The following is a 20,385-nucleotide window of genomic DNA, read 5'->3' on the forward strand; positions in this document are numbered from 1 at the left end:
AGAAAAAAGGGTTTAGTGATGATTTCTTTGGCTGGGGAATCAGGAAATACCAGTGAAAACTCTGTGTAGGAAGATGCCAGAGTCTTCTTCAGTGAGATCAGCTGTTCTTTATATATATATATATAAAAAGATATATATAGAGTTTGTGACTTTTTTTGGGGGCTTGTTGTAATGTATCCCCACAATCTTCAGAAGCCACAGAAAATTGCCAGTGCCACAGTGACCCTGCAGAGCTAGAGAGAGCTAAACAGAGCCAGTCTGAGGCAGTCTTCCACGCTAATGAGACAAGCCAGCAACTTGGTTTCGAGCTTTGGTTTTGTGCCATTGCCCGCACGTTGCTGAAGCACCAGGGTCTACTGTACAAGGAATCTTTCCTCTCTGTAACCAGCCATTTATTTCCCTCCTGGTCCAATTCTCTGACTTCTGTTTTCATGAAGTTCTCATCAGATTCAGGGGGGAATCTCTGTCTGGAAAGCATGGCAGAAACGGACCCGCTCTGAGTAGAGTCTCTTCTACTCACACAGTTTAAAATTCAACCCATCACTCATACCAAAAAAAGAGAAAGTTGCTATCTGGTGGAAAGCAAAGCGGAACGTTTATTTTGCAGGCTATTCATTTTGCATTATGCTCGTGTCAGCCGGCGTAAGACTGTTCTGGTGCTTGCTTTGGAGGACCTTTGTGAGACTCTGCAGAGCTGCACAAAGCAGAGTCAGCGAGTGAGAAGCAATCTTGTTTCTGATCAAAACGAAGTAATGTGCCGACTAATGATGACAGAAACCTGGAGAGCTGTAGGTGCTCCCTTTTGTGGGAGATATAAAATACAGATCCAGACTGCTGTTAAAGATTGCATAACGTCCTGGCTAGATTTCAGTGGAGGTGATTATATGTGGCCTCCTTGAGATCCCTCTGAAGTGTCTGTTGGGTAGGGGAACATTCACTTCCTGGCCCGAGCCACACCATGAGAGTACCTAAGGGCCAGGGCCTCTTCTCCTGGGGGACCTGGTGATATTTGTAAGAACTATCTCCATTTTGCAGATGAGGAAACTGAGGCACGGAGATTTTTGAGTGACTTTTCTAAGTTCACGTAGCGAGTGAGTGGCAGAGCTGGGAGGATAACCTGGGAATCCTGGATCCCAGTCCCATACTCTAGCCGCTAGGAAATGCCACCCCTCTGAATGTAAGTTATTGTTATTAAGATGTGGTTTATCTTTCATGTGAGTTGCCATCTGTTATATTGCCTCCTTGCTATTAGTTAGGAAAGCTATTCACATTTTAAGCTGTTTTGCATTCTCACAGCTACTTAAGCCCACAGTAGACTTTTTGACAACGGTAACAGCACTTCTTATGTGAACGACCTGGACAAATATTAACTCGTGTTTTTTCAGTAAATTTTTGTGATGCCATAAACCCACAGTTCAGAATGAATTTAAACAGACCTTGAGAAGTCCACGGATTCGATTGCTGGTTGGTTCCATAGCTGTCAGTTGTGCCATAGTTAAGACATAGACTGCGTATTCTCATAGATACGATTAAGAAGATAAATTTCCAAATGGTAATTTAGTGTAAATTGAGTCATTGATAACTTCATGTGTCTTGGGCCTAGGAGCTCTGTGTCTGCTAACATCTTTCGAAGAGATAGTAGAAAAAATGTATTAATCTTGAGCTCTTTAGCTCTTAGTGATGCTTCTGGGGACCTCGGTGAGCCAAGGAGAACTAGGTCAGTTTTATTGGAGACAGCCTGGAAAAGCCCTGAGCAGAGAAGGTGAGGCAGAGGCTGGAGCTGTAAAATGAGAAAAGGCCCTTGAAAAGGAAAAGTTGCTCTGTTTTTCTGTGTACAGATGGGGTGGTAGGGGAATCCGTTTGTTTAGAGCCTCACAAGCATCATTTTGAAGGCAGCCACAAGCCCCAGTTTGGGGAAGGGTAATCCCAGCCATCAGGGAGATATCCTTGTAGCTGAAGAGAGAAGAAGTTGTCCTGAACTATCCAACACCTACTAGCAGATGAGAGCAAGAGATGAGACTGCCAAGCAGAGACAGATTGGGCACTTCTGCCTTTTCATCTCTGAAGATGGTCGAGCAGCAAGGGCCTTTCTGATAGTCCCATCTAGTTTCCTTCACATGGCAAAGCCTACTGAATTTCTTAAAAGCTCTTATCTTCTGGTGAGCTAGAAGATATCTTTCAGAAAGACAGGTAATCTTGAAGTCTTTAAGCAAGGGAATGACCGCATATTTAAGTCAATTATTCTGAAGATTTTAAAGTCCATTTCACTTCTCTTGAATCTGAATTTGTCTAACATCAGCTATGCCATTTGTCTGATGTATTAAGGAGCCCTCTACTGTCAGAAATCTTCTCCCCATACTTCGTATTCATAAACTTTGCTGATTGATAGTGAATTTTTGCCACCCAGAATACAGTTTGAAGGTGTGGGATGGTGAGTAGTGGAATTTGAAGTGAGATGTGAGGAATTACTGGTGGCAGAAGAAATGGGTTAATAGGGAAGCAGTATGCAAAGACAGTAGATTCCTTTCTCTTTCTGAGTAGATGAGACAGAAATGGAAAAAAAAAAAGAAAAAATATGGGTAAAGGTGACAATCCAGTTACGAAGAGGGAAAGAGGTAGGAATATAAGAGAAAAAGTCTTGAGAACAGACAGAGAAAGTAGTGTGAGAAGTACCATAAAGCTGTTAAAGGAGAGAAAAGAGAAACAAACATAGTCTGTGATGGTCGGTAAGGTCAGAACAAGTGGGGAAATAGCAGATTATGTTAAGAATATAATTCCAAGAGTAGCTGTAATTCACCTTGGGTAGTACGGACTACGGCTTCTCAAGCAGTGAGTAGTTTCCTATCTCACAGGAGGCCAGCAGGCTTAGCTCATTATGGTTTTGAAAATGTACTGCTTAATCTTCAGGTTAGAGAGGGGCTGGTACAGTTTTGAAAGGTCTGAACACATTCAGACTTTGTGAAAAAGACTGGCCAAATTTTCTGCCCAAGGCCCCTCTGTGCTCAGGATTAAAACTCCAGTGTTCAGGGCATAACGAAAGGGAAGCCTAATTAGGCAAGAGAAAACTCTTCTGACACACAGAGCAATTTATTTTTTTTTTCCCCTTACCGACAAAAGAACAAAGAAAAGGGTAAAAACTTTCTTAGGGTAAGTGTACTGTTAGTTTTCTCAAGTTGTTTCTCTTCCAGCCCTCTCTGGAGCGGTACCTCTCTCTGCTCTGGTGGCTGGAACATCCTGATTTGGTCAGGTTCCTCACCCGCTGACCCATTCACAGTGCAGCCTGGGGCTGGTCACTTAACCCCCTGGCTTCAAATGGTGCCAGGCAACTCTGGTTGCTTCCACTTTGGCTGGTGGTTTCCTATCTCAGGGATCAACGTGGCCTGTAAAACACAAGCAAATCGTTAGGCACTTGTGGCAAGGTTGCCTTTATCTTTGACATTCAGTGTGAAGAATTCTTGCATCTTCACCTCAAATGCTGTGCCATTTCTCACCTGTCTTCCTTTACCTGTGAAATAACTCTGATAGTGCTTGTTGTCGATGCTTACAAGAGCAGTGAGCATGAGGGTAGTGATTTCTTTGCACTTTGAGGGTATTAGTGTTTTCCTGTTAAATTGTGATAAAATCTTTTGGACAAGCTAAAATTCTGTTTGGTTTCTATGAAGGAAAAAAAAATAAATGTCTTTCTAAAGGACTTACTCCGATTTTCTTTTCAAAACACCTGCCTAGTCCTACCAAATCTGGGAAAACAGAGCGAGGAAAAAGATAATTTCTGAGTTGCTGTTGAAGGCCAAGCACTGAAACAGTGCAAGCTGAGGCCAAGCAGAGTAGCTTTTAAGAAGATACGGGAATACAAGAAAGAAAAAAAAAAAAAGAAAAAATAAGCCAGCCCTTCAAACTGGTTTTCTATGGGTGACTTGTCTCCTACTTGAATAAAGTGCATGGAAGTAAACTTCCTGACACTCACTGCTTACTGGAAACACCTATTCGGGTGTTCTTGTTGATTGATGGATCAGCGAGTGTCAAATCCCACCACCTTCCAAACAAGGCGATTCCCCTTGTGTTTGTGCAAGCAAAGAGGAAAAATAAAAATAAATTACTCAGAAGGAGGTAAAAAGCAAAAACTGTTGGAAACATGAAAGTCATTTCTAAAGCCATTTCTGCCTGTCGCTGGTATGAGAAGAATTTTCATTCTTTTTAAGGCTATTTGAAATATACTTTGGGGCTAAAATAACAGAAAAGACAATCCAATCCATTCTCAGCCCTGAAACCACAATGGGTAACAGGCCCTTGTTGCCACATCACACCCAATGAGATAGCTTACTGGAAGAATTGGTCAAAAAACCCTCATTATTGATTGCAAAAAAAGAAAAGTAAAAGAAATTAAAATGTTCTCCTTCCCCTTCCTCTCATTCTTTTTTTCCAAGGCAGAAAAGCAGCAAAACACGGTTTTTATTGTTTGATTAAAAATAACTCCGTTTTTCAGTTATTTTAATTTCTGTGAATTTTAATTCTCCTTTTTTACATGAGACAAAATACCAGAAAACTGTGATAGCAGTTAAAATTTTCATTAATTTTTTTTTCATTTTTAATTCAGTATAGAGATTATTCTCTCACTTTCTGCTGCCCTCCTGCCTCTCTTTTCCATATTCATGCAGACTCCTGGCTGACTCTGAATGGCACTTAACTGTTTCACTCATTAGAATGAGCAAGTGGCAGCTCTGTAACTTTGTTGATTTAAGGTGAGATCATGATAGGGGCCACTCTGGATTCTGGAAATGACACAGCTTCTTGAAGATATTCTTTGTGAAGCAAGTAAGGAATATGATAGCATCACTTCTAATCAGGATGAATATCATTGCAGTCAGCAGTAGGTGTCACAAGCTATATGGGTACATCAGGGATCTGACACGAGAACACTTGTGTTCATAATGTTTCTGTCACTTATTCAATGCATGACTTCCGACTTCTTTATTTTGGCTTGTTTCCCACACTGGGGCAATTTGGCACAGGTAATAAACCTAAATTTCTTACTTCTGTTTCTGAGATTACTTGAGTAGTTACCTACATGTATGGCAGCAACAGTTGGGGTTGTTCCTGTTGAAAGGCCAACACTGCTAGCTTGTTCTGAGCTAATGTTTGTCTCTGTATCAAAGGCATGCTTTTTTCATAAGACACTGAATAATGGTGAGATTAGGGTGCTCCATGATGATGATTAAACCCCATAATTTTAGAATAGAAGCTGATGCTGCGTTGCTGTCCACCTGTAGCACCTTTCGTATTGAGCCAAATGAAACAGCGGTAGCACTGAGGAGGAAAACTTGAGTGGGCATGGTCGGCCAGATGGGTACAGCTGCTTTGTACATTCCCACCATTTCACATTTGGGCTCTTTCTTTTCACACTCTGGCTGCCAGTCGTCACGTGAATTAGAATCGAAAGACTCTTTCTCTCCACTACAGGATCTACAGTCACGGGTCCCCCCGTCTCTTTGACTGTGCTGTTTGGTTTTGTTTTCTGTAGTTTCTGTCCTCTCCGGGTACAGTTGTGCAGATAGGCATCATAGTTTAGTCTACTTCCAAGAAATGCCAGACAAAAGAGAGGCAGAAATTTGTCCCAGTAGGATTAGAGGAAACCTTGAGTGATTTGACCCGATCAACAACTGTCAGGAAGCGTTGCTGCTTGAGGAAGAGTAAATGCTTCATTATTGCTGCTAGACAGATGCCCCTCCATAAAACACCTGGAAGTGGTCCACAGACCACAGACGGAACGTCACTGAAGTTGATTTTTAAAAAAATGGGGAGAGATAGCAGACCTCATGTTTTTTAGACGTAAATTGATCATCAGCTGGGTTGAGGAAGTAATCTGTCGCATTTGCGTCTTATACAGAAGCCAAATATGTTATAAGGTGACATCCCTTTCATCAGGTGTTGACCACTGTAGGGGGAAGGACATCAGACTGCCTGAACCATCACTTTGAAGAGACGAGCTCACAGAAGAGAGACGTTGCTTGTGGCGAGGCTGAAGGTGAATGAGGCAACCACAGAGTAAGCTGCTAAGGATGTGGATTGTGGGAAGCACTACTGATAGAAGGCAGACAGTAGGATTGATTAAGGCAGCAGAGGGACTAGATGTTTCCTTTCACCATCCTGGGGTGAAGTTAAACCTGCCACTGATAGTAATGAAGAATAGCTAATACAGATCAGACTCTGCCAAAGTAGCAGCATTGGCATCGAGAGCAGAAAGTTTTGCAGATTTCTGTGTGTGCACTTGCTACTGGTGTTCCTGGTGGGTGGCTGAATCATCCTGATGGCATTCAACAGGAACCAGCTGCTGAGAATATTAAAATGCAAGCATTTATTCCTCTAGAGAGACAGTAGCATCTGCAAAGTTTTCCTGTCTTGATAGTACAGACAATCCCAGGGAGTATTCTCTAGTAGTTTTTAACTCTCAATTCATTTATGCGGTTTTTTTAAAGCCATATGTGCTTTGTGTCTGCACAGAAGGTGAGCCCAGTCTTAGGTCTGAGGCCACCACTGTCCTAGGTAGGGAGTTTACAAGCCCTGTCATTGGGCTTTGGTTCCTTACATGGGGAAATGGAAATCGGGCTTTGTCTCCTTCTCCCCCACCCCTCACCCCCTTCCACTCCTTTCTATTTTCACCCCCCTCCTCTCAGTAAGAGCTGCCTTGGAGGCTGGTACAGCACAGCCCAGGAGTCCTCTGCCGAGCCCCGATTCGGTAACTTCCGCATCAGCGTGAGCTTTGCCTTAAAATGCATGTTGGCAGCGGTTGTAAGGAATGGTACAAACTGCAAGGAAGCAGTTTAATTATCTGATAGAATAGGATGTTGAATTACTTGTATTTGTTATTGTTTGTGTTTGTTATTCCCAAAGAGGAGCGTGTCACTTCCCGAGCCCCTAAGCAACACTCCCCAGCCCTGAGCTGCTCACAGTCTGGGCGACAACTCCAGAAAGGGAGCTGAGAGCCGGCAGCTTCCATTAACCCGATCGGGAACCGGGAGCACTCGGCACGCACCAGAAGCTGGCTCCTGCTTCAAGGTGGCTGTAGCACCAAACAAACATCACAACCAGGGCAGCTGAGGGACAGGGAAAAGCAGATCGGAGTGATGGCGGGGAAAAAAAGGATGGCAATTTCTTCTTTTAAGGCGTTTGCTTAGTTCTGCGTACCTCTTCTGCTGCCCTTTGAAGATGCTCTCGTGCTAACTGTGTGTGAATTCACATACAAAAGGTATTTGCAGGAAAGGAAAAGGGGAGATCCTGCCCGTGAGGTGTGGTGTGAGAAAGGGTGCAGGATTGTTTTAGGGAGAAAGAGAAACGAGTTCTTTTGCGTTGTGGCTGCAGCGTTGGTACAGAGAGGAGAAACAAGCTGTACACAGCCAGGGCTGTGTGGCAAAAGAGAGGGTGAGGGTTCTGATTTTACTGAAAAGGGAGCATAATTCAACGTGCTTGTCACAGTAGTGTTTTATTAAGGTATTTTAGCCTTCTCTGAATGGCCTTGTGAAAAATGCCTGCCTAATGTCTGCAAGGCTGAGAGTAGTTTGGCTCCTTTCTTCTAAGCTGGAATATTAGCACATTGTGTTAAAAGTACAAACTCACCCAAGGCAGCAAACCTGCATTCCTGCTTCCACCTTTTGTCATCTTCAGTCGTCCTCAGAGCCTGGCAGGGTATGTCAACAAGTCAAGGTTTTGACAGGGTCTTACAGACAGACACAAGAGGGACTGCAAACACCACTCTGTGAAGTTTATTGATAGCCTCTCTTGTGATGTGACAGACCAAGGAAAGCTGCTGCAAGAGAGGTGACAGCAACAGCAGCACTTTATAGCCCTTCCTGATACTGGCTTCTCCTTGGAAAGAGCTGCTGAAACCTCTTAGCGGTGTTAGACATATAGTTTAATCTCAGTGAGGCATCACAGTGATGATGCATACATCAAAGACTCTGTTGTGCTTTCCCCTTTTTGTGTGAGTTATGTTTGCTCATTTGTTTAAAAAAAATAGCATAATGATTTCAATTTTAAGAGGCTTAAGCCCAAAGCTTTGGAAAGTCTTAACAAAGAATGATTTAATGAACTGGCTATTGTGTTTATTGTTGTGCTCAGCTACTTAAGTATGTCATAGGCTCTGCAATACAAACAATTAATGGTCAAGCTTCTGAGCTCAAGTGCTAAGGTCTTCTGCTTTCAGAAAAGGAGAAGTAGCATTTGAGGTCTGTTCCCACTTAAGCAGTAGTGCAATAAAACTCCAGTGGATTTAGACTAAATGCTTTGGGGTTGCATTTGTTGTTTGTTTGTTGGTACAACAAAATAAAGTAGAACTTAATCCTGAGTAAGAGCAGCACTGGAAAATTTCAGGAAAATACTGAATAATGCTCAGACGTTTTCACCCCAGCATTTCCTCCAAGGACACGTCTCTGTTAAAACAGGCCCAGGGAAGAAAAGATTCTCAGTAACACTGAGGTGTGAGCAAGCTTTGCACTGGGAAGGTAGTGCCCACCCAACTTAGGGATGGGTTGGTCTGCATTGTGTACTCCGAGAGCCCACGCTGTTCCACCACAGGGCGTCAGACGGCTCTTAATGCAGCTCAGCTGATAGGAGGAGGTTGGTGTCCGTCCCACAAGCTGTGCGGCATGCGTGCCAGCAACTCCCGGGGACTTTGCTTCTCAAATGCAACAGAGGTTATGAATTATCTTTACAAAGGATCAAATCACTTCTTGCTGAAATACTTTTGCTTTTCAGTTTTATGATCTCTGGTGTGTCAGCTAACTTCAGCTCCAGGTAAAGAAGGCAGGAAGTGTCACTTGAATGCTTCTGCGTTTTGTCCTGGGTACTTCATGTCTTCTGTTTTCACTGCTTATCTGCACTTTGTATTTACCACTGCAAAATGGTAATGAGGAGATGGGGGTTAAAGAAAAATAATGAATTTTTAGAGCTGTTTATTGTCCTCAAACAGCATGATCCTCTAGGGCAATACCCCCCACCTAGTCCAAGCAGCCAGCAAAGAGACATTTGGACACAAATTCAGCCACTAAGAATGAAGTCAGAGCTCAGAGCTATGATAATAAATTCCATCCTGAGAAGAAAGGAAAGACTGAAGCTGCCAGTGGAGCAACTGAGTATCTGTGTAGCTCTGACTTGGTTCTCCCTTCACCATCCCATGGCCGAAATTGAACTATGTCTGTGAGTTATTTACCTCTCCAGCCACAGGAAAATGGCAAACCTGAAAACTCCGTCAGTGCTGTTCATATAGCAAAAGCCATCCCTTTTTCACCTCTGAACATCATCACACCTGAGTAGTAAACTACACTAACTCTGTAACAAATATGGTAATGGTGGTTACTGCTGCATTATATTTTACTGGGAATACTTTGTGCAACCATTTTGGTCAAACCCTCCATCTCCAGTCCAGGACAGTCAGTAGATGCTCCCCCTGACTGTTGCCAGTGCTGCCAGCTCTGTAATGTGGTAAATAAATGTGGTGTTGGCAGAACGTGTACTACCAACTCCCCTCTTCATCTCCAGTCTGTTTACGTTCAGCGTAGTTCTTTGACTCACGACAGCTCACTCGGAGTACTGTCCTCAGCTTTCACTCTGTGGGTGAAAGGAATAAACAGCAGCTGCTGGGATCCAGCAGCCAAAATAGTTAAGGGTTCACGTTTCTTCAAGAACAGAATCAGTGAGGATTTTTCGCCCTGATCTTTTGTGTTTTCTTTGTGAAGATTCAGAAAGAGTGCTACGCACATGTGCTCTGGCATGGCAACTCTTCTCTGCCACCTGAAGCAGTGCTTGTTCTTACTGCTGGTTCTGAGAGAACAGTTGAATTCAGCAGATATATCAGGGCCACCAAAGAAGAGCTGCTGTAGCCCACAGACCTTGCTGCAGCCTGGTAACTTACTTGGCATTATCAGGATTTTCTTAAAGTTACTTTGTGCTGTTACCTTTCCACAGGGAAATTTCCTTCTGTTCTGAAACATCCAGAGTTCCCCATTTCAGGTGATGATTGTACTCTCTGTCTGGCAGGGAAAAGGAAAGGTAAACCTGTGTGGATACATGTTTGCATGAAAGTAGAAGCAACTGGGAGGTGCATTCCCTGGGTGGGGTAGGCCTTTGGATCCTACAAGGAAGTACATTAGGACTTGGCATGCTCTTCCAGAAGAGAGTGGCAGGGTGATGATATCTATCACCTCAGGGCCACGCTGAACAAATCCAATATCAGAACTGGTGAACTGCTAGTTCAGTGCTTTGCATTGGAAGGGAGCAATAGATTCAGCCCTGAGACAAATAGCCACACACCACAGGCTTGATAGCTTCTCTTCAGATGACATTAATAAGCTATCCTACCCCTTCATTGTATTTTGTGGGAGAAAAAGACAGAGATGTGGATGGAAAAAGAGTATTCCACTCTAGTTTGTGGAGCGACATTTCTCTTTATGCCTTAGAAAAGACAGACCATTTTCTTGCATTTAGGAGGGGAAGGAAAGGTTCTGAAGATGAACATTTTACACCCTTCAGCTCATATTTCAAAAGTGACTTCTAAAATTCCTGGTAGTATGTTTAGAAAAGTGGAATTTTCAAGCAAGTGAAATTCTATTCTAGGCCCATGAGCAGTTTTATTTCAACTCCATCTCTTTGTCTGAAAGCTGGTTGTGAGCAGGTATCAGAAATTTGGCTTATCAGATTAGAGCCCCTGTGAAAGTTTGGCAGGGCTCTACCCGAGGCAGATGGGGGTGGGTACTGGAGACCAGGACACAATATTGTGTTTGTCGGTAGATGTTTTCGGGAAATCTGAGTGGTCCTTCACACAGATTTAGCAGAGGGCTAGACGATTCAGGAGACATAGAATGTTTTTGGCTTCTTGCAGCCCATGTCCAAGTACACAGAACATTGCAAAGAATAAAGAACAAGTCAAAAAGGGTATTTCTTCTTCCATATTTTCTCTGAAAATCTCAGTCACCCTTATAGGGTAACTTCTCCATTAGTAGCTTTCAGTTCCAGCTACAAGCTGCAGAGACAGACATTCATTCAAAGATGATGAAGCCTTCATTATTTTTAAGAAAGTTCATCACAGCGCATTTACTGGTGCACTGCAAAGTATTTTAACAAATTAAACCTAAGCAGTTGTCAAAATAAATGAACAAAGTATGCTCTGTGATGCTTTATCCTTTATTTATTTATATTTTGTATTGTCTGCTCGACTGTTTGCTGATCTGAAAAACTCAGTTATTTGTGATAGGTCAGCATCCTAGCTGTTAGCTTGAATTAGCAAGATCGTATTATTCTTCTGACTTGATAGGCTGCTGATAGCAGGCGTATGAGCTGAAACACAGTTGTGTTTGGCCTGGAAGAGCCATGGTCACTATAGATATTCCAAAAGATTATTCCATGACGGATTACCCTAAATGAAGGTTTTCCCAAACTGCCTGCTCTCCGAAAGGTCACGTCGCTTCTGCGCGAGACTCGGTGCCAAGCCACATTGCGGTGTTTGCAGGAGGGGAGAGATTCCAAAAGGAAGGGATGGAGGTGGCAGAACTGGGTGCCATGTGGTAGGCATGTCAGCGAAGGGAACGGCGTGCCACACACCTGCTTTGGGGCTCTGCCGTGCCACGAGTTAACATTTTGATGAGCAATTTCCATTCTGTTGTTTTCCCTCAACACACGGGGTTCAAAAAACAGTTAAAAGAAAACTGTACCCATTTGCTCATCCCAGAAGCCTGCGATTTCGGAGGAGCCTGCCAGATTAATTTTCGCATATACAGTCCTTCGGAGTTGAAACACACAGAGGACTGCAGTTTATTGTTTGAAACCGTAGTGTGATAGCCAAAGAAAAATAGGTGTGCATTGATCTAACTTCACGGAGTGCCGCTGACTGATGGTTTGTAATTGCTGTGTGTGTGTGTGTCCCCAAAAAATCTTTTGCTGTAATCAAACCTTCAGAGGTTTCTCAAGTCTGTATAATTATCATAAATTTTAACATCTACGAGGTTTTGTGGTGTTTTTCAGCAGTTACATCCAAAATACTATAGAAATACAACAATCTTTTTGCTGGCTGCACATCTGGAAAGAACCTGCTTTCTGTAATCACCGTACTTAAACTAGACTTCCTTTAAACCTGCACCAGGATGACAGAATATAATCTAATGATCTGCTGCATTTAAACTTTTCATTTTTCTCCATACTAGCTCCATAACACCCTTTTGATGGGGGAAGGGGGACAGGACCGTAGAGGAGGGGAGGGAAGGGAAATGGCACTGCTGCAGGAGGGATGCAGGTCTCAAAGAAATGCTGTTAGCCTGACGACATCCTTTAGTCAGAATTGGGCTGGTCCTTTGCTAATTTGGCCTGAGAGGTAACTGTCACGTGGTCAAGGAAAGAATGAGACTTGTATTTCCTGGTTAAACCTCTAATCTGATATTCATATAGCCGATTTGGTCATAAATTTTGGCTACTGAAAATTTTCTGGCTTGCGGTAGGCCTGTATCTGTGTAATTGGAAAACAGAAGAGATTCTCTCACTTTAATCTGACGCTTATCTCCATCCTCCTTAAGGCAGGAGAAAAGCCAAGGGATTTAGCATCTTCCTTCTTTTCTTGCAACCTACTGAGACTAACTATGGTTAGAAGCTCTTCGTGATGCATTTTATAGCAGGATGTCCATGCTGCTAGAAACCTTTTGTTGCCGAAGTCTGAAGCATTAAATCATTCAATAACCCCTTATTTTTGTCTTCCAGGAGAGTGTCAGCTTGTAAAAAGTGACACGATCAACACAAAAGTCAGCCTCTGACATGCCCTTTCACCCACAGATCATGTTCATTCAGTCGCTAGTAGAGCAGTTTAAAGGTTTTCAGTAACCTTTTAATCGAGGTAATTTCACTGGTCCCTTTCAAGGAGTCCACTTGATTATACACCAGTAAAAGAGAGATGGCATTTGAGAACAGTTGATACGCTCGCAATTTTTGTAAGCAGAGACCTTGACGAGTTCCTCCACAGTCAGTCTCCTTGGGCTAAAATTTCAACCTATTACATGGGGATTTAGCCACTCATTTCCCATAAACATCAATGGGAGTCATGTGGCTAAATCCCTGTGCAACACATTGAAAATGTATTCCCTTATGTTTAAACTCATTTTGATGCAGATGCTTTCTTCTGCAGGAAACAAGTGAAACGAAGAAGCCATTTATTTCTTTCATTTGTCTGCCCCAGATCACCAAACCCCAAATTATCTTCTGTCCTGCCCAGGTACCAGAGTATCCCTCAGGATTTGCTGAATCTGTGTGTGATGCTAAGTTAGAGGCCAAGCTCCAAGACGTTAGGACAATGGATGCTAATCTGTATTTATTACCTACTCATGTGTGGGGAGAATTGGACAGATGACAGGCTGTCCCTTCACCCATGAGAACAAGATTTCTCATTTCTCTCAGTTCTCCATCACCTGCTGCATTACATATTGAAGGAGGGACCACATGCTGCTCCTGGTGGATTTAACTAGAGATCTTTGACAACAGGTTACAGCGTAGGATCAATGCTTGGCTCTCGGTTGGTGTGTGCTTTGTGATACTCTCCCACAAGGTTAATGGATCCGCTGTGATCGCAGTATGGCGATTCTACTTTGCGAAGTTCCTTAGTGAGGAAAAGGGTCTTTTAGGCTAATTATCGGAGGGAGGGGAAGTGAAAGGCTATCAGGATGTAGGCACAAATGTGAATATACTATTTCAAAATCATCGGGCATGATTTTCAATAATGGCATAGGTGTGTTAAGATGCAATTTTGTGCCTGGAAAGAATTGTGTTCATTACAAATGGCAGGTGCTTTTAAAGCGTTTAAATATTGCATTTTCTATTTCCACCTGCACACCAGGTAACTGGGTATTAATATGCTACTAGTTGAGCCCATGATTCATTGCAGGTGCAGTGCTTGGGAAATCAAGGATTGCATTGAGGTCCTGATGAAAATCATGCCCTCAGGCACATCTGAGCTCCATTTTGATCAACAAGCCAAAAATAAGACTTTTATTTCAATTACAGTTCGTCTGATTTTGAACTTAATGATGCAACTCGAAGTCTATTGGCTTAGCTCCTGAGACCCAGGAAGGAGGATGTCTGGGACCTTGTCTATTCAGTGGAATAGAGGTTCCCATTAAATTCACTCTGATCTCATTACATGTCTTTTATTTGGTCAGAAGCTCTATTTTTGCTCTTCCTGGCCTTATTGAATCTGTTGTTGATTCATTGTGCAGACTTGGTATTAATGAAAAAGACTGCCTCACTCAGGTCTCTCCGGAGGGTGAGATTTTCCATAGCCCTGTGTCTGTACCATGCGTTGGAAGCACAGGCTCCGATGGGTTGCCTTGTGAAACTAGATTCGAGCAGAGCTTTATTAATAGGCTGATGAGATGTATCGGCTTGGCGAGGCTGCCTGCCTCCATAATGAGCGAGGGCTGTATTTTACTTCCCTTAACGAACAGAAAAATCTTCAGCGATGCCTTTCCTGTCCCCCTGCTATCCCCGTTCCACATTCCTCTTTCAAAGACCTCTTTAAAGGTCTCTATTATCCCGGCTGCCTTTAGGTGTCACTCGAAGCTTTGGGTTCCTCCCGTTCACCGGCCCTTTGTGTGCTGAGCCCTGCCCTGCCATTCAGGTGCCCCAGCAGCTTGGGGGGCCCAGCGGTCACCCCCCAGGTAGGGCCTCCCTTGCTTCTTGATTGCACCGGTTGTCTGCACGTCGTTACGGTTCAGCGTTTGTTTTAAAGAGTGTTGGAGAAATGAAAGCGATTCGACGTGGTGAGTTGCCTCGTTTGAGGCAGAGCTGGATGTCAAAAGTCTGCACCTGCGTTTCTGGATTGGAAACTCTACCCCAGGAGACCAAAGTTGTCCTGAAATGTCACGGGCAGAAGACCTGTACTTTCAACTTGCACGAGGGTGGAAGGGCTGAGTTCCGTCCTGCTTCTGTCAGACACTGCCAAGCCGTCCGAGCTCCTGTCGCTGCGAGACTTCGGGAACTGTGAATCTGGTCTTTCCCGTTCCGAGATGGATCTGAACATATTCGAGTGGGCCAAGTACTTTCTTGGCCTTCTGACTAAGCTTAGGTCGCTCATATGGTAAATCATTAATTTGGAGACTATATTCTGCCTTTGCTGGGAGTTAAGAGTGGTGTTCTAATAGCTTCCTTCCATCTGGAACAGTCATAAACCAGATGGATAAAGGATTGGCACCACTTATTTTGAGTCTTTACCCAATTCACCCTGTGTAAAGGGACCTTGCGATATTTCCCAGACAATTGTTGCATGTATCCAGAATCACAAGTGAAAAATAACAGGATCAGATGTGTGGGCTGCCACTTGGGGAAAGTTTTGGAGAGGTGAGCAATAAAAATTGTACCTTCCTTTAGCAATACTGTATTGGAGTCCATGATTAGGAACCATGTGTAAGAGTGCTTTGTATCTAAGAATTAGTTGACAATGCAATCATCTAGTTTGAATTCCACAGTTCCACAGTACCTTGGGTTAAGCCAGTTCAATGCAGAATTTCTTTCTTAAATAGAATGGGAAGAGATAGGTTTTCAAGGATATTGTGTATAAAGATCTTGGCATCTTGTCTTACTAGATCCATTGTCTTCCTGTTTTCATGAAAATAAATTCATCACACTGCATTTCAGTACATTCCTTTAATAGGATTTAGTAAGAACGAGAGCACTGCCAGAAACTAGAAGTTGCACCTATATTTATTTATTTATTTAGGTAAATTAGAAATATTAATATTTTCATTAGTGAATGGCTAGAAGGAAGAAGTCAAGCGGTTCTGGTGTGTTGCAAATAGCATTTATTATAGAGTGCTTTTTCATTTCTATCGTGTCGTTAAAGAGCTGCTCTTTGGCCTGGGCCATACTGCAGTCTTTAGGAACTGCTTCGAAAACACTCTGGATGTACCAGAACAAATAAGTGATGGTAGCCTATTTTACTTTGGCTTAAAGAAAAGAATGGGGAAGGAAGAATAAAAAAAGAAAGATAATTCAAGGAAGGCTGTAATATTCAGATGACAAAATTGAAACGTTCATAAAGGCTCCTTAAGCGTGCCAGGGAAGTCATGGAGACAGGCATTGCAAAGAGCAAGACAGGTAGCAGGAAGGTGTCTGTTCCTAAATGGGCAAAGGTGTAAGAAGTTTTTTGAGCCAAAAAACTACTTTTCGCTAAGCACAAGTCTAGGTCAAGCAGAGCGGCAGGAAAGGGTTATAGTCCTTAGGGAGAAGTGACAGAAGAAAAGGATATAACAGTGGTTGAAAAAGCAAAGAGCAAAACCCATGGAAAGACACAGCTTCTGTACTTGAGCTTGAGAGTCTGAGGCGGGACTGGATAGGGCCACTATGAAAAACGAGAGGAAACGTTTAAGGATATATAGGAACACTGCAGCATAGTGAAGGGTTTATTTTCATTTGTCACACATCAGAGAAGCCCTTTATGGTTTTCAGCTGAGTAAGAGCCTCTTTAGACCACTTTCACCGAGGACATATGGAAAAAGAAAAAACATAAATAGTGATACATCATCTAGGATCAAGTTGCATGTGAAACCTAGAGCATCCAGGGAACTGAGAAGAAGGTGCTGGTGCTCCTAGCCAAAACCAATGCAGTCTGTTCTTAAAAGTAGCCAGAGAAGCAAGGAGATTCGAAGGCTGCTTGAAAGAACAGCAGTCAACTTACAAATTAATTCAGCAAACCTTGCTTCAGTAGTTTGTAAATTATCACTATAGTTAAAACCATAAACAATTTTTTTTTATAGGCTGATTAGTCTTTAATCAGCTCCTCACACTTGCTTGGAAGAACCCGTCTGTTCCTGAGTGCTTCAATGCCTAATGCCTCCTGTCCTGAACAGGCCAACCTTCTGTTCCCAGGTGTGGTCCCTGCAGAAGGGCACCTTCTGAAGCACCGAGCGCCAGGTGGTTCTGCCACTTCGCGCTACCAGCTAGGTGCCAGCCTGTGAAGCGGTAGTTGGCGGCTAGAATTGTGTATTGGATCCAGGATCCATTCCCCAGGATATCCATGAGGAAGGATAGAAGAGGTGGGGCAAATGTTATCAGTACAGAAGTTAATAATTCAGTCCAGTCTGTCTTTGTGGTTTTGTGATTAGGACTGTATTAGAAGAGCCAGTTCCTTTTAGCAGTTTCTCCCTGAAATGTGCTGGAATGTGAAGTGTTCAGATGAAATCTTTTGTGCCAGCACCTCTCTGTCTTCATCTTCTGCCATTCCCAAATTGCAGATTTGTCTCAAGAAAGACGCTAAATTGAGGTATTGGGTCAAGAAATGTGTCCCTTAGAGTAACTCATTAGAAAACACTTAAAATACAGCTGTGCCTCTTGTTATAAAATCAAATTAAACTGAACTAATAAAAAAAAAATTATGAGAGCACAAAAGCAGCAAAGAAATAAGCAGAAACGTATTGGCATTCAACATCGGTTCACCTGACCCTCATAATATGGAAATAAACAATTTAATCAGTTATTTACGAACTGCAGAAGAGAACACTGCCTATTAGTGGCAGTAGTTCAGTTTCCCTATTGCCTTTGGTATGCGATTTAGAGTAATATTTAGACCTGCACCGAGTGTTTCCTACTAACTCCTTAAACTGGTGGTGGGTGAATGCCAAAAAACTCTGCTTAAACAGGGGACCAACAGGAGATAAACAGCTTTTCTCTCTTAAAATACCAGAGCTGTAGAAGCTGTGCACCCAGTCCGGCACCTTCTGAAGGCACATGGGCTGTTTTTTGTGATTCATCCCAATCGTTCATATATTAAAGTTACATCAGTCTGGTGGCCATCTTGCTTTTTGCCATCTTGGTGCCGCACCTCTTGAGCCATCTCTTGTGAACTAGAAGAACCAGCAACAGAAGGCCTGATCTGCCTCAGAGGGACAGTGTCACTGATGTCAGCAAAACTACCAAAACAAGAAAGGCCTGTGAGGATTAGGCTCTCAGTGTTCATACCAGCTGAAAAGAGGTTGGGATGCCGTTCAGTTTCTCAGACGGCGGTGGCGGTTAGAGCTGCTTGATTTTGAAACCTGACATCATCTGCCCTGCCTGTGCTAGAGGCACTCTTGTGGCCTTCTAGCAAAGCTTTCAAGGCCAGGATCTTGCTCCAGCACCAATCCCAGATTATGATTTTTAAAAAAAAAAAATTAAAAAAGTCAATTCTCTCTCTCCTGAATGCAACAAACCAGTGCAGAAACACAGTCTTGCAGAATGGCCTCTGCTGTTTAGAGGAGCTAAAGGTCAAACTGGGAAGGTGATAATTTTGGCTTTTCTTGCTTAATGCTTGCCTGATTTCTAACCTTAGCACTAACATAAAGCATAGCTACTTTGCTTATGTGTTTTCTGTGAGCGTTGGTATTATCTGTAAAGAATTGTTAATGCCTTACAAAAGTGTTTTCGTAGCTCACCCTAATGATCAGTATGTTGGAAATGGGGATCTTAAAATACAGATTACGGATGTGATCATTTGCCCCAGTTGCAACCTTTCTAGATAATCTCTAATGCAACAGGCATTAAAAAATACAGCATGTGATAACAGGGGCTGCTTAGTTACTCCCTAGCAGAGCTATGAAGCACTCTGTATTTTCACTTTGTAAACCTTGGCAAAGATATAGTGCTGTATATGCCAAATTTTCAAAAATGATGGAATTTTGCTTTCATGCCCAGGAATAAAACAGCCTAAGGTACCAACCAATAGAAAATTTGATGGGGGGGGGGGGGGAATACCCCGAGAGCTTTGGATGCTATTTTTTGATAGACTTTAGACATGAGCAAATACTGTTTAATGACCAGAGTAGGACAAAGACTTCTCTGGACTTTCTGCTCTGAGAACTACAAAATCAAGTATTTGATGTTAAATAGAGCAATAAACATTTCTTCTCAAACTATATCCTGATTTGACAAATCTCAACTGAAAGTAAATGAAATAGCTGAAATGCCAACGCCTGACTAAAAATGGAGAAGAGACATTGGAATAAAAAAAATAATGTATCATCTAGATTAATAATTGGTCTCTGTGTTATTAAAATTGAAAATACAAGTTAGTTTAGTCCTGGATCATTCAGCTGCTACCTCGCTTAATAGACCAATGCAGAAGTTTTCCAAATTTCTCTCAATTTTACAAAACACCAGTTCATTGCTGCAACCTGGAGCGAAGCTGTTTACAGCTCTGTGCTAAGTAGAAAGTTCAAATCAATTATTGTCCATTAGAGTTAGGTATAACTGATGAAATATCCCCAGAGGAGTATTGTAAATGTATCAAGATGTCCTCCCCCATTACAGAAATGGGGAGGCATGGTGAATTACTTACCTTCTCTCTTACACTTAATGTCTCTGAAATGCTGCCAGGCAGAAAAGGCTTATCTTGTCTCACTGGGTTTAAGAGAGGTCTATGCTGTAGTCTGGGATACAGGGGAGGGAAAAAAAAAGGGTAGTGGTACTGAGGGCAGACCCACTTTAAGCTTTACTCCCAGGCAGGACCAAGGACAAAAAAGAAAATGGAGAAAAGCTACTCAGTAACCAACCGTGGACTCAAAATCCACACAGAAAATATCTGATCCTAAAATCAGTACTAGGAAGTTTTTTGTAATGTAACTGAAAATTTTGTGCAGTGAGCTATATAATAAATTCTCTCATTAAAGTGTACACTGAAATAGCAGTGGGGCAGAACATACAAACAATAGAAACCAAGGAATCCATGCTCAAGGATGTCTCCAAATGCCAAAGCACCGTGAGCATGTTATTGAAAGTAGCTTGCATTCACTATTTGTCTCCATCAGAAAAAGAGCCTTCAGCCTACTTCTGACGTGCTATCAATTTGGCTCTAGGACTGTACTTGAAGTTGTAAAGAAATATGGAAAGACAAGGTTCCTGCACCAAGGGAGCATCATTTTGTCTAAGGCTTTTTCTTGGGATGCAATGAATTTTGTGGCTGCCTGACAGACAGGCTTTACTTCTTATGACACCTGACCAGGATGTTCTCGGTCTACTGTTGCTGTGGGCATACATGATTGCACAGTTTTGGGGCTTTAGTCATCTCAGCTGCATGTGACAGGACGTGTGTGCCAGTGAGCACAAGGCAGTGGACTTGAGGGGAAGGCACATCAGCCTGGGACCTATTCAAGACTGACTGGAGTGGTAGAACATACTGGCAGAGAAAAGAAGAAAGGAGATACGGGACTGGGGAACAGATGTGCTCCTAACTGATCTGTAAAAGTGAACCTTGATGTAGGGAAGAAGTTCAGATTTATGAAGGGCTTGGTAAATACCCAGTGCTTTCTGAGCATCCAGAGTGGAAATCAGAACTACACAGTGTAATAGGAGGAAGTGTGCATCTCTCCTTAACATCCCCAGAAAATGTTCCCA

This window comes from Gallinula chloropus (genome assembly GCF_964237585.1).
Source record: "Gallinula chloropus genome assembly, chromosome: 1".
In the NCBI taxonomy this organism is placed as follows: domain Eukaryota; kingdom Metazoa; phylum Chordata; class Aves; order Gruiformes; family Rallidae; genus Gallinula; species Gallinula chloropus.